Raw genomic sequence first — 6,083 nt, 5'->3', positions numbered from 1 at the left:
TGTTCTGACTGAGCAGTGATATCAGGGCTCTCTCAGCCTCACCCACCTCACAGGGTGTCTGTTGTGGGGAGAGGAATGGGAAGGCAACTGTAAGCCGCTTTGAGCCTCCTTCGGGTAGGGAAAAGCGGCATATAAGAACCAACTTTTCTTCTTTTTCTTCTAATGGGGCCCCCATGTGCCAAAAGTTTGGGGACCCCTGCCCTAGAGAATTATCCTTTGACCTGTTACTCTTACGGAAAAGGGTGGTCCTCGATCTGAAATATTGGGGAAATGCTGCCTGTGAGAAAGTAGGACAGCATTTAGCTCATCCAGGGTAGCTGCTGGTAAAACTACTACACAAAGGCAACGCAGCTCCATTCTTGATGAGAAGTGGGGTGCAAAGGACAACATTGGTCTCTAATGCATGGTATCCCACTCCAGTCTGTGGTGTGTCAGGAGTGTGATAAACTATGTGCGCTCTTACCCCATTCTTGTGTTTTATCACAGCCACTCTGGGAGGCAGGTTAAGCTGAGAGTGGGACTGACCCAAGGTCTCCCAGCCAGCATCTGTGACAGAGTGGGGAGATTTGAAGCTGGCTTTCTTGGATCCTAGCCTGACACTGTAACTGCTATGCCACACTGGCTCTTAATGCATCCTGCATGGTGTTTCTGAGCTAGCCCTGGGAGTTCCTATGACCTGAATCACACATGGTTGCTGGCGTTCATGACACTGAAGCCTGAACATGTCAGCAGGGGACTCTTATTACATTTGGGGTGTCTGCTGGCAATGACATTAGTCTCATTCTGAGCGCTTGAAGATAAATTTGCGACTTCTCACAAAGTTCTTTTTTTTTTGGCGGGGGTGGGGGATAGTTACTTCCTGAAAATGCCATTCCATCACAGATCTGCATCTGCCAGAGAGACCCGTATTTGTTGAAATAGGAGCTGTAGCTCAGTGGTAGAGCATCTGCTTAGCATGCAGAAGGTCCCAGGTTGTACCACTGGCATCTCCAGTTCTAGGTGATGTGAAAGACCTCTGCCTGAGACTGGGATACCCCAGAAATCCACTTCATGTGTTCACTGATCTGGGAAAACAGGGTTTCCCTCAGCAAATATCTCCACCAGGCGATTCAAATAAGGATCGCCTGCTTCTATCTCAGGGGCACCAACAATCTGTCATGCTCTCCCTAAGGAGATGCCTCTGTCTCCCTCTAGGGTTGTGTTCTGGCAGTGGGTGAAGGCTCTTTTGCTTTGTTGTGATGCTCCTGCATCCCCAGTTCTGGCAGTGTTTGTTCAGTTGCTTTTGCTGAATCGTTTTATGTATTATTTTTAATGATGATTTTGTTTCCCACCTCACGGGTCTTAATTGGGTGGAAAGGAAAGGTGAAAATATTTTACATAAATTCTCCAAATTTGTCTCCATCCATTGCCCCTGAGCCACATCCGGTTGAGAGATTTTTCATGAACAAAATGCAAACTTGGGAAGTAAGTAAGCCCAGCCACGTACAGGAACAAGAAGGTGAACAAGGCAAAAACAAAGCTGGCTTGCATATTGCAGTGACAACTGTGTTTTAGCCGTTGCATGGAATTGGTAGACTGCAGTCCTTTCCCTGTTTTCCAGAACCAGAGGTGACAAGAGAAAAACCAGATGTTCGAACGAAGCCCTTGGCTGGTGTCAGCTCTGCACAAAGTGCCAATTGAGTTGGCATCAAACCATTAGCCCGTTGCAGAACAGTTGGCATTGTGGAGCTCACACTGGAACATGTGTGAGGCTTCCTTATCATGCATCAGACTGTCAAGGTCATTACTGTCGACTCAGACTGGCAGCACCTTCAGGCAGAGAGGTCACTCATATCAACTACTGTCTGGTCCTTTTAACAGATGGCAGTGATTGGACCCAGGTGCCTTCTATGTGCCAAACAGACGCTCTACCGCTGAGCCACGACCCATCCCTGTCACCTGCTTCAAAGTGGAAGAAAAGCCTCAGCAAGAGGGTAGCCCCGTCCCCAACCCGACCCCTTTTCCCCACCCCTCACCGCTCTCAAACTTTGAGGAGTTATTCCACTTGCTGTTCTGGCTACTGAGTTCATTTGAGCAGGAGACAGGAAAGCGATTCAGAGTGTGTATAAACATGGCAACCTATTAGTCCAATGCTGAATTCAACAGGCCTGCCAAACTGGGCCAACCAAAGGCCTTGGCTTACTAGGGGGACTCAAGCTCGGGCAAAAGACACGCACAGCCTGAACGTTGTGAAGCCACAAGCCACGGAAAAGAGCAGCCGAAACCAAAGCAGATAGGGAGTGATGGCTGATGAAAGCCATAAAGGCGTAAATATTTGGGGGGCAAATTAAAACTGGGGAGGCCAGACAGGGAGACGTTCCTCCTTCAGCCCCAGTTCTTAACATTTTGCATAAAACTGGGTTAGAGGAAGGATGCACTTGCTGATTGTTATTTAGAGCCCCTCTCACAGAGTAATCCTGTTGGGTCCATTATATATAAACCAAACCAAGCCCAGTGGCATTTTAAAGACAGTTAATCCAGCATCGGGTTTTTTCAAGAGTTCACTTCTTCAGACGCATCAAGTATGTATTCATAGCAGAAATATTTGAACTTTAAGGTAACAAATTTAAGGCAGGGATTCCCAACCCGGATTCTGAGGAACCCTGGGGTTACGCCAGGGCTCCCCGAGGGTCCCGCAGCCTTTCTGGGAAGTTTGGCTGGCTGCTGACATCTCTAATCCTTGGAGCCCCCTCTCCCCCCCCCCCCACGGTGCCCTAGTGCTTCTCCATGATGGAAACGGTAAAGGCTTGATTGGCTGGCTCCTGCATCTTCTGCATCTTCTTCTCTAAAGGGGCATGTCACCCCTTCCGGGAGTCCTCAAAGCCTACAAAATATTTCAGGGGTTCCACCACACTCAAAAGGCTGAAAAGGGCTGATTTATAGCATCGCGGGAGTAGGGCTAGTGAGGTCAACTGCAAGTAACATACTCCCAAAAACAGAGTCCACTAGCACCTTTAAGACCAACAAAGATTTATTTGAGGTCTAAGCTTTCGAGTGCAAGCACTCTTCGCCTTGAATATATCGTTGTTGGTCTTAAAGGTGCTACTGGACTCTGATTTTATTGTGCTACTTCAGACCAACATGGCTACCCATTTGAATCTTCCCTCATTCCGATTTTCCTCGCCACCCCCAATCTTCATACATAGCAGTCAGCTTGATTATCAGTGATAGAGATCAGAGGGCATCTGTGCCCAATGTCTATAGCTTTTCCCTTTCCTCTCCCCCCATGGAAGAGAATTGTTGTCCACCCCTTTGGATCAATAGAAAGTTCTACACTTGAACACTTGCATTAAGGGCCCCCGTTGCTGAACGGTACCACCACAGGACAAGCAATGCACATCTGCACTGCTTTTTGGACGGGAGCTGCAGCTCTGGGTTGCTTTGAAGCAGGCAAGCCTCTCTTTCATGCAATATAGTCAGCAAGGGACATTGTGTTGAGAACGGGCAAGAGGCATCCGCTAGTTTAGTCCATCCTCGTGCGATTATTGCTCAAAACATACTTTTCAGCACGATCTCCCTGCAAGGACCTTGGAGGGACCCGAGTGTTTCTGAACGTGGAATTAAAAAAAAGAAAAAACTGTTTTGAAATATGCCCCGGATTAAGGAGGGGGGCCACATTGCGCGGTTGCTCGGCCTCCTGTTGTCTCTAGACGGCATTTACATAGAGCCCCATTGTCCCGAGGCAGCGAGGCATTAACATCAAAGAATCACAGGAACTCCGCATCAGACGTATTCAAGTCAGTCGCTATGAATTGTTTCTAGACCTGCAGTGGAGAAATGGGGAAGCTGGGGGTTGGTACGTGACCCAGAACTGCCCCCTTGGCAGTGGGGACTGCCGGAAAGAAGGATGATCACAGTGGGTTGATGACACGCCCGCTGCTGAATAAATACATTTCGATTTTTGCTGACTGGGAAAGCGCATTTTTCCTGACAGAGCAGAAATTGGCCAGAGCGCCTGGTTACCTTTCCAGTGTCACCCGTCAGAGAGCCCCCCAGTCTCTCAGCATTCCTACATATCTGCGGATCTCACCCAGCAACTTCCCAAGAATCTCAGTTTGGGGAGGGAGAAGCAAATTCATAGCCATTAAGATGGTCAGGATGTGGTTTAAAAGTGTATAGGCAAAACCTGGTGACAATCCAGAAGCCGGAGGACTTGCTGAATAAGCCTTCCAATATTCAGGGAGGAGCCTTTCACACCTTGCCAGCTTGGTGTAGTGGTTAGGAGTGTGGACTTCTAGTCTGGCGAGCCGGGTTTGATTCTCTGCTCCCCCATATGCGCAGCCAGGTGATTGCCACAGCACTGATACAGCTGTTCTAACTGAGCAGTGATATCAGGGCTCTCTCAGCCTCACCTCCCTCACAGGGTGTCTGTTGTGGGGAGAGGAAAGGGAAGGCGATTGTAAGCCTCTTTGAGACTCCTTCTGGTAGAGAAAAGCTGCATATAAGAACCAACTCTTCTTCTACAATGCACAGAAAATAAGTGCAAAAAATTAAGCATGGTCCGTGGTCATACTTTATACAGATCATAGAATACAACTTTTGTCTGAGCAAAATTTGGATTACCCAAGGTGGCTCTAACACAGCCACAGGTATCAGTCACAAAATCCAACTTTCAGTTGGAGACTCCTTGAGGGACAACTGTGCTCGCATGCTTTTCTTTCCTTAATTTCAAAGAGCTACGCTTCACTCTGGGCCGTCTTTCAGGCACAGATCATAATTACACCACTTATTTAAAGGATTACTTAGACTTGGTCCATCTTCTGCACAAGGTATACGCCCTGCCAGAATGTATACCTTCTTCAAGGTGAGAGCAAAGTCAGACAACAGCGTCAGAGGAACAAGTTAAATGCAAAGGGAATGAAAGGGTCCCAAGATGGAGGGTTTGACAGGCAAAGTATAACTCCACTATCTCAGAAGCCTGTAACAGCTCTGGAAGTCTCCAGCAGAAGCCCAGCTTATCTTCTCTCATTTCACAGAATATTTGATTTCAAAGGTAAACTGACTAACAGGATTGTCCTGGTGTAAATTTTCTTTCTTTGCCATTGTAAGGGGCTTTGACTATTTTGAACATGCAAGGTATAACTTTTCTCAAATCACCAAGTTAGTTTTTCAAACTGAAGTCTGAGGGCTTCAATACCATCTTTCCCCCAAATCCAACCTGTAGAAGAGTTCTGGAGAATTTGCAGGCTTGCAGTTCTGTTATTGTGCTACTACAGGTAGTAAAACAAAGGTGGTCTTCTGTTTATTATTTTATTCCTTCAAGTGTCTCATACAGGCAAATGTTTCTTTTAGTTTCCAAAACTACTTAGATCCCATGGAGGACTTCTGCTGTAGATCCCCAGCCCACACTCATGCACTTGCTAGAAGTCCCTTTTCCCTCAAGATCAGCATATCAGGAAGTATTATGGGCTACAGCGGGGGGGATAAAGAAGTCCTGCTCCCCAGACCAGATTTAAGCCAGGCTCCCAATTTGTTAATTAACAATAGGTAATTGGCAAAAGGACCTTGGTTTTGCCCTACGTTTGTACCAGTGTAAGAAACAGATTTAACACAGAAGTTACTATTTCTCTTTAGAGTTGATGCTTACATGATGGTTATTGGACACACTTCAGATGCCAGCTGTATTTTTCTATCTTCATATTCTTATATTTTTCACCAACAGGGACCCAAAGCAGCTTATATTGTTCTCCTTCCCTCCATTTTAAGCTCTGTGTTTGAATTTTGTATTCAATTACTTGGATCCCAACCTTTTTTTCCATTTTGAAAGGGGGGGGTTTCCCAGCAATTCCCCCCACTCCCATTTCTGAACTCCACTGTTGTCACTAGAGGTACACTGACCACCCCCATCTTCCATATGAGGTTGGGAGGCACAGCAGGCTGTAGTCAGAAAGGGGACAAAGGAAATTTCCCCTTCCTGTAGCATAGGTCCACTTACATCAGATGGGATCCACCCTTTTGTATCTGATTTGATTCAAAAAGAAAATTATTAGCAAATTTATAGTGAGCATATGTTTGTTTCCTCTTCCTGAGCCAATCAAGCCTTC

The sequence above is a fragment of the Paroedura picta genome, chromosome 7 (assembly GCF_049243985.1).
Source record: "Paroedura picta isolate Pp20150507F chromosome 7, Ppicta_v3.0, whole genome shotgun sequence".
NCBI lineage: Eukaryota > Metazoa > Chordata > Lepidosauria > Squamata > Gekkonidae > Paroedura > Paroedura picta.
The sequence above is the reverse complement of the archived record's forward strand: the minus strand, read 5'-3'. Positions refer to the sequence as shown.